Source organism: Prionailurus viverrinus, chromosome X, assembly GCF_022837055.1.
Source record: "Prionailurus viverrinus isolate Anna chromosome X, UM_Priviv_1.0, whole genome shotgun sequence".
Classification (NCBI taxonomy): domain Eukaryota; kingdom Metazoa; phylum Chordata; class Mammalia; order Carnivora; family Felidae; genus Prionailurus; species Prionailurus viverrinus.
The window spans coordinates 57,222,367-57,233,519 of NC_062579.1; positions in this window are offsets into that span (position 1 = coordinate 57,222,367).

An 11,153-nucleotide genomic window follows, 5' to 3' on the forward strand; every position below is an offset into this window, starting at 1 on the left:
CCAATATAGCACCACGCTGAGAGGTTTCTTCTGTCTCTGGCTTCTCCAATGCGAAAGAATCTAGGGGGAAAACCAGCCCTCCTCAGCATTATGGGTTGCTTTGTGGAAGTCCCTACTCTGATTTTGCACCATGGGAATTTCAGGAGAATCTTCAGGGTTCAATCACTGAGAATCTGACTGTGATGGAAGGGAGGGGAGGAGTTTGCAACAATCAATACATAGATACTGGCAGACCAAGCTCATACGTGCAGCGGTCAAAGAAGTAATCCTAACAAGTAGATTTGCTGGTCTTCAGAACCAAGTCAGGGGCACATTATGACTAGGGAAATTTGCAAGGTTTGGATATCCCTGATTTGGATCATCAGATGAGGAGTTTTGCTTGCCCTAGAACTTGGTTTGCCTATGCCCAAGCAAGACGTTAAATCACAACCCCATCTGCAGTGGAGAATGCTTTTAAGCCCCCCAAAGGCTGGAAACAACTTCTTGAAGTAATGCAGCCCACAAGCACCAAAGCTGAGAAGCAGGAGGACAGAACTGTTGCCCCCAGAGCAAAGCCAGTGCCAGGTGTGGAGCATTCCCGTGCTATGTATAAGCAAGGAGACTAATTTATACCCAAGGCTGAGAATAGCTCCCAGCATGTAAAAAAACAAACAAACAAAAAACCTGGGAAAGTGAAATTAGCCTGGATAAGCTCCTTCTCCATCCCAGACAAGGAATCTGTGACATAGTCCCATACACTGGTGTCTTTCAAACCCCAACTGACAAGAAGGGTGGTGCATTTTCTGGAAGCTGTGCAGCCCAATGTCACATGAAACCAGAGGTGGGCAGGCAAAGCTGGTAGTTTTCAGAGCAAAGCCAAGGGCTATCTTCACAAGGAAACACAAGGTATGGGTCAATTTGAGTTAAGACATCAAAGAGATTTTCGAGATTTAGAGCCACTTCCCCTGCTGTGCCCAGGCAAAGAATTTAATTTGTAGTTCTGTTCATTGCTGAATAAATCTCTAGCTTGTCCAATCAGGGAGCATAAAAAGAGCATACAGGAATCTGGATTGTCCATTCAGAAGCTATACATACAATAGTACTTAGAGAACACAACCTGTGGCTTGCTAACTCTGCAGAGCACAACCAGCCTCCTCACTTGACCAGTGAATTAAGTGTACACTCTGGCCTGCTTCGGATCCCCAAACAAGTTGTACAGGCTCTGGCTCCCATACTGCTGCCTAGTCATGGCAGGTAAGCTGATTCTTAGCACTACCTACTATTTTTTTTCTTTTTTATTTTTAAACAATTTTCATCCAAAGTAGCATATAGAGCAACCATGATTTCAGGAGTATATTCCTTAGTGCCCCTTACCCATTTATCCCATCCCCCCTCCCATGACCCCTCCATCAACCCTCAGTTTGTTCTCCATATTTATGAGTCTATTCTGTTTTGTCATTCTCCCTGTTTTTATATAATTTTTTCCCTTATGTTCATCTCTTTTGTCTCTTAAAGTCCTCATATGAGTGAAGTCATATGATTTTTGTCTTTCTCTGACTGACTAATTTTGCTTAGCATAACACCCTCCAGTTCCATCCACATAGTTGCAAATGGCAAGATTTCATTCTTTTTGATTGCCGACTAATACTCCATTTTATATATATACCACATTTACTTTATCCATTCATCCATCAATGGACATTTGGGCTCTTTCCATACTTTGGCTATTGTTGATAGTGCTGCTATAAACATGGAGGTTCATGTGTCCCTTCGAAACAGCACACCTGTATCCCGTGGATAAATGCCTAAGAGTTCAATTGCTGGGTCATAAGTAGTTCTATTTTTAGTTTTTTGAGGAACCCCCATACTGTTTTCCAGAGTGGCTGCACCAGCTTGCATTCCCACCAACAATGCAAGAGAGATCCTCTTTATCCTCATCCTCATCAACATCTGTTGTTGCCTGAGTTGTTAATTCTTTCAGAATGGCTTTCTGACAGGTGTAAGGTGGTATCTCATGGTGGTTTTGATTTGTATTTCCCTGATGATGAGTGATGTTGAGCATTTTTTCATGTGTTGGCTGGCCATCTGGATGTCTTCTTTGGAGAAGTGTCTATTCATGTCTTTTGCCCAATTCTTCAATGGATTATTTGATTTTTGGGTGTTGAGTTTGATAAGGTCTTTATAGATTTTGGATACTAGCCTTTAATCTGATAAGTCATTTGCAAATATATTCTTCCATTCCATCAGTTGCCTTTTAGTTTTGTTGATTGTTTCCTTCGCTGTGCAGAAGCTTTTTATTTTGATGAGGTCCCAATAGTTCATTTTTGCTTTTGTTTCCCTTGCCTCCAGAGACGTGTTGAGTAAGAAGTTGCTGCGGCCAAGGTCAAAGAGGTTTTTACCTGCTTTCTCCTCGAGTACTTGGATGTCTTCCTATCTTACATGAATGTCTTTCATTCATTTTGAGTTCATTTTTGTGTATGGTGTAAGAAAGTGGTCCAGGTTCATTCTTCTGCATGTCACTGTCCAGTTTTCCCAGCACCACTTGCTGAAGAGGCTGTCTTTATTCCATTGGATATTCTTTCCTACTTTGTCAAAGATTAGTTGGCCATATGTTTGGGGGTCCATTTCTGGGTTCTCTATTCTGTTCCATTGACCCGAGTGTCTGTTCTTGTGCCAGTGTTATACTCTCTTGATGAATACAGCTTTGTGGTATAGCTTGAAGTCTGGGATTGTGATGCCTCATGCTTTGGTTTTCTTTTTCAAGATTGCTTTGGATATTCAGGGTCTTTTCTGGTTCCACGCAAATTTTAGGATTATTTGTTCTAGCTCTGTGAAGAATGCTGGTCTTACTTTGATAGGGATTGCATTGAGTATGTAGATTGCTTTGGGTAGTATCGACATTTTAACAATACTTATTCTTCCTACCCAGGAGCATGGAATCTTTTTTCCATTTATTTGTGTCCTCTTCAATTTCTTTCATAAGCTTTCTATAGTTTTCAGTGTATAGATTTTTCACCTCTTTGGTTACATTTATTCCTTGATATTTTATGCTTTTTTGTGCAACTGTAAATGGAATAGATTCCTTGATTTCTCTTTCTGTTGCTTCATTGTTGGTATATAGGAATGCAACTGATTTCTGTGCATTGATTTTATATCCTAAAACTTTGCTGAATTCATGGATCAATTCTAGCAGTTTTTGGTGGAATCTTTTGGGTTTTCCATATAGATTTTCAGGTCATGTGCAAAGAGCGAAAGTTTGACCTCCTCCTGGCCAATTTGGATGCCTTTATTTATTTGTTGTCTGATTGCAGAGGCTAAGACTTCCAATACTATGTTAAATAACAGTGGCAAGAGTGGACATCTCTGTCTTGTTCCTGATCTTAGGGGTAAAGCTCTCAGTTTTTCCCCATTGAGGATGATATCAGCGTTGGGTCATTCATATATGGCTTTTCTGATCTCGAGGTATGCTCCTTCTATCCCTACTTTCTTGAGGGTTTTTTTCAATAAAGGATGCTATATTTTGTCAAATAATTTATCTGCATCTTTTGAGAGGATCATATGGTTCTTGTCCTTTCTTTTATCGATGTGATGAATCACGTTAATTGTTTTGCAGATATTGAACAAGCCCTGCATCCCAGTTATAAATCCCACTTGGTCATGGTGAATAATTTTTTTAATGTATTATTGGATCCGGTTGGCTAATATCTTGTTGAGGATTTTCGCATCCGTGTTCATCAGGGAAATCAGTCTATAGTTCTCCTTTTTAATGGGGTCTCTGTCTCGTTTTGGAATCGAGATAATGCTGGCTTCATTGAAAGAGTTTGGAAATGTTCCTTCCTTTTCTATTTTTTGGAACAGCTTCAAGAGAATAGGTGTTAACTCTTCCTTAAATGTTTGGTAGAATTCCCCTGGAAAGCCATCTGGCCCTGGACTCTTGGTTTTTGGCAGAGTTTTTACTAATTTGATTTCCTTACTGGTTATGGGTCTGATCAAATTTTCTATTTCTTCCTGTTTCACTTTTGGTAGTGTGTATGTTTCTAGGAATTTGTCCATTTCTTCCAGATTATGCATTTTATTGGCATATAATTGATCATAATATTCTCTTAATATAGGTTTTTTTTTCTGCTGTGTTGTTTGTGATTTCTCCTCTTTCATTCTTTATTTGGGTCCTTTCCTTTTTCTCTTTGATCAAGCTGGCTAGTGGTTTATTAATTATATCCATTCTTTCAATGAACCAGATTGTAGTTTCATTGATCTGTTCTACTGTTTTTTTGGTTTTGATAGCATTAATTTCTGCTCTAATCTTTATTTTTTCCTGTCTTCTGCTGGTTTTGGGTTTTATTTGGTGTTCTTTTTCTAGCTCCTTAAGGCATAAGGTTAGGTTGTGCATCTGAGATCTTTCTTCCTCCATTAGGAAGGCCTGGATTGCTATATAGGTTCCTCTTATGACCGCCTCTGCTGCGTCCCAGAGGTCTTGGGTTGTGGTGTTACCATTTTCATTGACTTCCATATACTTTTTAATTTCCTCTTTAACTTCTTGGTTAACTCATTCATTCTTTAGTAGGATGTTCTTCAGTCTCCAAGCATTTGTTACCTTTCCAAATTTTTTCTTGTGGTTGATTTCAAGTTTCATAGTGTTGTGTTCCGGAAATATGCACGGTATGATCTCGATATTTTTGTACTTAGGGCTGATTTGTGTCCCAGCTTGTGGTCTATTCTGGAGAACATTCCATGTACACTGGAGAAGAATGTATATTCTGCTGTTTTAGGATGAAATGTTCTGAATATATCTGTTAAGTCCATCTGTTCCAGTGTGTCATTCAAAGCCATTGTATCCTTGGTGATTTTTGATTAGATGATCTGTCCATTGCTGTGAGTAGGGAGTTGAAGTCTCCTACTATCCTATTACTTTTGAAGAGTTTCCTTATGTTTGTGATTAATTGATTGATATATTTGGGTTCTATCACATTTGGTGCATAAATGTTTACAATTGTTAGGTCTTCTTCGTGGATAGACCCCTTGATTATTATATATTGCCCTTCTTCAACTCTTGATACAGTCTTTATTTTAAAGTCTAGATTGATATAAGTTTGGCTACTCCAGCTTTCTTTTGTTGACCATTAGCATGATAGATGGTTCTCCATCCCCTTATTTTCAATCTGAAGGTGTCTTTAGGTCTAAAGTGGCTCTCTTGTAAACAGCATATTGATGGATCTTGTTTTCTTATCCATTCTGTTACCCTATGTCTTTATATTGGAGCATTGATTCCATTGACGTTTAGAGTGAGTATTGAAAGATATGAATTTATTGCCATTATCATGCTTGTAGAAATGGAGTTTCTGGTGGTGTTCTCTCGTCCTTTCTAATCTTTGTTGCTTTGGGTATTTATTTATTTATTTATCTCTCTCTCTATATATATTTTTTCATCTTTTCTCCCCTCAAAGAGTCCCCCTTAAAATTTCTTGCAGGGCTGGTTTAGTGGTCACAAACTCCTTTAATTTTTGTTTGTCTAAGAAACTTTTTATCTCTCCTTCTATTTTGAATGACAGCCTGCTGGAAAACGAATTCCTGGCTGCGTGTTTTTCTGATTCAGCACACTGAATATATCTTGCCACTCCTTTCTGGCTTGCCGAGTTTCTGTGGATAGGTCTGCTGCAAACCTGATCTGTCTTCCCTTGTATGTTAGGGAGATTTTCTCCCTTGTGGCTTCATGATTGTCTCCTTGCCTGAGTATTTTGTGAATTTGACTATGATATGCCTTGTTGATGGTCGGTTTTTGTTGAATCTAATCGGGGTCTTCTGTGCTTCCTGGAGTTTGATGTCTGTGTCTTTCCACAGGTTATGAAAGTTTTCCACCATGATTTGTTCACATAACCCTTCTACCCCTATTTCTCTTTCTTTCTTTTCTGGGACCCTTATAATTCTGATGTTGTTCCTTTTTAATGAGTCACTGATTTCTCCAATTCTTAAATCACGTGCTTTTGCATTAATCTCCCTCTTTTTTCTGTGCCTCATTATTCTCTATAAATTTGTCCTCTATATCGTTGATTATCTGTTATGTCTCATCCATCCTTGCTGCCGTTGCATCCATCCATGATTGCTGCTCAGTTATAGCATTTTCAATTTCATTCTGGCTACTTTTTACTTCTTTTATCTCTGCAGAAAGGGATTCTAATCTATTATCGACTCCAGCTAGTATTATTATTATTGTGATTCTAAATTCTGGTTCAGACATCTTGCTTGTATATGTGTTGGTTAAATCCCTGGTTGTCATTTCTTCCTGCTCTGTCTTTTGGGTTAATTCCTTCATTTTGTCATTTTGAATGGATAAAAGGAATTAATGAGATAGAAAAATTGAAATTAAAAAGTTAAAATATATTAAAATTAAAAATAAAACATTCACACACAAAATAATCAAATAGATGATGCTAAATCCATAGGTGTTCTTTGGTCTGTGTGTTGAATGTGGTTTGACAGATTAGAGGAAAAAAAGGAGGGCTGGAGGAAAAAAACAAAGAAGGAAAACGAAGAAAAAATCATTTGAGAATTTGAAAAAATTAATACACGGAAGTAGAGTAAAATGAGATAATTGGAGTAAAATAGAATTTGAATGAATATGCACAAAAGTAAAGAATATAGTAGAAAAATAATTAAAAAGAAATATTTTTTAGTAAAAATTAAAAATACATACGATTTTTTCTTTTTCTGTATTCAAGAACAAATAAAAAAAAGAGAAAAAAGAGAAAAAAGAAAAAAAGGAAATCATTTGAAAATTTGGAAAAGTGAATACACTGAAGTAGACTAAAATAAAATGATGGAAGTAAAATAGAATTTGAAAAAGTTTACATAAAAGCAAAAAATATATTAAAGAAATTAAATGAAAATATTTTCATAGAAATTGGAAGTAAAAATGAAGTTTTTCCCTTTCTACATTCAAGAAAAAGAAAAGAAACAAAAAAGAGAAAAAAGAAAAATAATGGAAAAAAAGGAAATTGTTTGAAAAGGTGAATACACTGAAGTAGACTAAAATAAAATGATGGAAGTAAAATAGAATTTGAAAAAATTCACACAAAACTAAAAAATATAGTAATAAAAATTAAAGAAAATATTTTTAATAAAAACTGAAAATAAAAATGATTTTTTTCTCTTTCTGTAATCAAGAAAAGGAAAAGAAGTGTAAAAGAGAAAAAGAAAGAGAAAAAAAAGAAAGAAAATTGAATAGATGAATCTGCTAACAGATTGAAGTAGGACTGAAATTACTTCGTTTTCCCTCGAAGTCACTCTATGTAGCGCTGTATAGTCCATGAACTAAGCAGGCGGTGAGACTTGTGTTCTTGAAGAGCAAAGTTGGCCCAGTTGGGCGGGGTTCAGTTTAACCACTCTGCTCTCCAGTAGATTGCGCTCCTAGCTTACTGGGGTGGGTTGTTTTGACGCTTTTGGTTGCATATGTGCATGCGCAGGAGCGGTGAAAATGGCACTACCCAGCTACCCAGTCTGTTGTCCCAGATCAGGCATTGCACACCCATCCTCTGTCTTCAGCTTTCTTCCACTCCCTGCTTTTTCACTGTCCACGACCAGCCCCCAGGCAGTACCTCTCTCCCGAGTTTTGTCTCAGATGCACCTGTTTTTACTGACCCCTTACTACTGAAGGACTGTGGCATTGACCTGTTCTGCCCCTCTGCAGGAGGGTCTCACTGCACAATGGCTGAATGAGCAATGGCTGAATGTTGGCTGCACCCAGGAATGCTTGCCGGACCCTGTTGCTGCCAGTGCCCCAAGACTGTAGCCAGGTGCCAGCCCGTCCCAGAAAAAGTTCACGAGATAGTGTAGCAGCAGTGTTTCAGGGATTATGGAAAATCACAACACACATCTGGCACCAGGCTTCACCCTTAAGGACCTTGTTCCAGCACCAGTGAATGTGGCCATTTTCTGGGGTCTGCTGAGACCAGGTGGCTTCAACAGTCTCTGCCAAATGTCCTTCCAGCAGTGGAAACACTTTTCCCCATGTGGCCTGAGAACCTCCAAGACCCCACTCTGTTTCTGGGGATTCACCCTTCCCACCAGAGCACCGCCAGGTATAGAGCAGTGTAGTTGCAGCCTTTGTGCTCCCCTTGTTTAAGGTCTTAATGAAATTTAAACCCTCTCTTTTCTCCTTTATCCCTTTTAAGTTTATTCCCTTTGGCTATTTCTAATTTTCCACTTTCTCTCCAGCTGCTTTTGGGGAGAGGTGATTTTCCCATATCTTCCCTCCCCATCTCTGTCTTCTGCCCGAAAAAACACCTCCCTTCCTGCTGCTCTCGCTCCCCAAGTTCAGCTCTCCGCGCTGTGTACCTGCTGAATTCTGTGGTTCAGGTCATGCAGATTGTTGTGTTAATTCTCTAATTAGTTTTCTAGGTGTGCAGGATGGTTTACCTGTATTTCACAGATGCGAGACATACAAAAAACTTCCACGCTGTTCTGTCATCTTGGCTCATCCCCTACCTACTACTAAATATAGTACCCAGTCCTTACCATCTAGTAAGTCTTATCAGAAGAAGCAGACAATCGTGTCACCTACCCTACAACCTCATCTGGGTAGGAAACAAAGCCAGCAGCCTTATCCAACAATTCTTAGCCAAGGGTATACCCCAGATTCCCACTCTCAAAGCTCAGCTACTTAATCCAAAAATATACCATAATAGTAGATCTCATAACACCAAGGATATTATCAATACTCCTAAAAACCCTACTGAGCTGACTGGTGAAGGACTGTCTCTGCCAAACAAACATGTAGCCTAGAAAAGGGGCGAATTAATCAAATGCTCAGATATCAAGGATAACAAAAAACCAGCAATTAATGACACTACAAATGACACAAATAGAACTCTAATAACTTACCTTGATAAAATGGAGAATCTATGAACTATGGACGAATTTAGAACAATCCTATTAAGAAAGGCTAGTGAACTACAATAAAATGCAGACAAATGAAATCAGGAAAACAATGTATAAATTAAACAAGTTCAAGGAGATAGCAACCATCAAAAAGAAACACACACACACACACACACACACACACACACACGAAACTCACAGAAATTCTAGAGTTGAGAAATATAACTGAACTGAGGAAGTCAGAAGAGTTTCACAAGTAGACTTGATCATGCAGAAGAATCAACGACCTGTAAGATAGTATATAGAATTTCACCTAGTAGAAGAAAAAAAAAGAGTAAAGCATATCTAGAAGTATTGTGGAACACAGTCAAGAGAAACAATATTCACATTTTGGGGATACCTGAAAGAGAAGTGAAAGAGAAAGGGGCAAAAAGTATATTGAAAGCAATGTCTAAATAATTCCCAAATATGGGGGGAAATGGATATTAAGTTCCGTGAAGCCCAAGGAAAACCATATTGATTGAAACCAAATAGGGCTACACCTACACACATTATAATTAATTGTCAAAAATAAAAGACAAATAAATAATTTTAAAATCAGAAGGAGAAAAGAAATAATATACATGCTAGTGAATCCCCATAAGACAATCAATATACTTAAAAACAAAAACATTTCAGGACAGTAGAGAATAGGATGATATATTCAAAATATGGAAAAAAAATGTCAAACAAGATGTCTACATCTGGCAAAGTAGTCCTTTAGAAAAAAAAAAAGAGAGAGAGAAATAGACTTTCCCTAACAAACAGAAAATGATGGTGTTCACTACCACCAGACCTGTTCTACAAGAAATGATATGCAGAGATTATTTTGATTGCAAGCAAAAGAACACTAATTAACATTATAAAAATATATAAAAATTCAGTGTAAATATCACTGTTAATAGTGAATGTATAATCCCAGTTACATTCTGCAATATTTTAAGTGGAGTGCATAATTTATTCACAACTGTTGTTTAAAAGTTAAAAAATAAAACAAATAAAAATAACCATAATTACAGTAATCTATTGTTCATTACACAATATAAAACAAAACTTGGAAATTATAACAACAGTAACCAAAATGTGAGGGTGAGAGAAATTAAAATGTAAAATTTACAAATTCTATTGAATGTAAGTTGTTGTGAGGTTAAAATAGGGTATTGTAAGTTTGATATTTACATAAGTCTATGCTGACCACAAGGGAAAATCTTGTAAAAGTTGCACAACAGAACACAATAAAGAGGTCAAAGTATACTCAACTTAAAAGACACACACACACCCACACACACACACACACCCACACACACACAGATTAAGAAAAGAGAAACAAATCTGTAAAATACCCAGAAAACAAATAAAATGGCAACAGTAAGTCCTTATTATCAATAATGACTTTAAACATAAACTGATAATTATTCAATTCTAAGACATAGAATGGCTGAATCTGAATGTATAAAAAATATCAAACAATATGCTGCCTTTAAAAGACTTGTTTTCACATTCAAGGTACACACAGACTTAGAGTGAAAAAATGAAACAAGATATATTGAGCAAATGGTAACCACTCAAAAGCATGGGTAGATATACTTTTGTCAGGAAAAAAAAAACTTTAACATAAAAATGTTAAAAAGAGACAAAGAAGGTCATTATAAAATAATAAAGTCAACACATCAATAAGATATGAAAATTATAAATAATTAAGCACCCAACATTAGACCATTGCTTTATATAAAAGCAAAAACTCTCCAAAGAAGATATTCAGATGGTCAAGAAACCCATGAAAAAATGCTTAACATCACTAATCATCAGGGTAATGCAAATGAAAAACATGAGATATTACCTCACACCTGTCAGAATGGCTAAAAAAAAAAAAAAAAGAAATGTCATTGACGAGAATGTGGGGGAAAAGGAACTGTTGTACCTGATTGGGGTGCAAGCTGATCCAGCCACTGTAGAAGAGAGTATGGAGGTTCTCAAAATATGCAAAATAGAAGGCAAGAACATGGCAGTGGAGTAGAAAGACCCTAAGCTCACCTAGTCTTACAAATACAACTAGATAACTATCAAATCATCATAAATGTACCAGAAATTTACCTGAAGACTGACAGAAAAAACTCCACAGCTAAAGGAAGAAAATAAGCCACATCAAATAAGGTAGTAGGTACAGAGACCTGTTTTAGGGGCAAAACAGGATCCTGGCTGCTATAGAGGGGAGGAAGCCATGGACACAGAGAAGGGAGAAAGAGAGGAGCACACAAAGG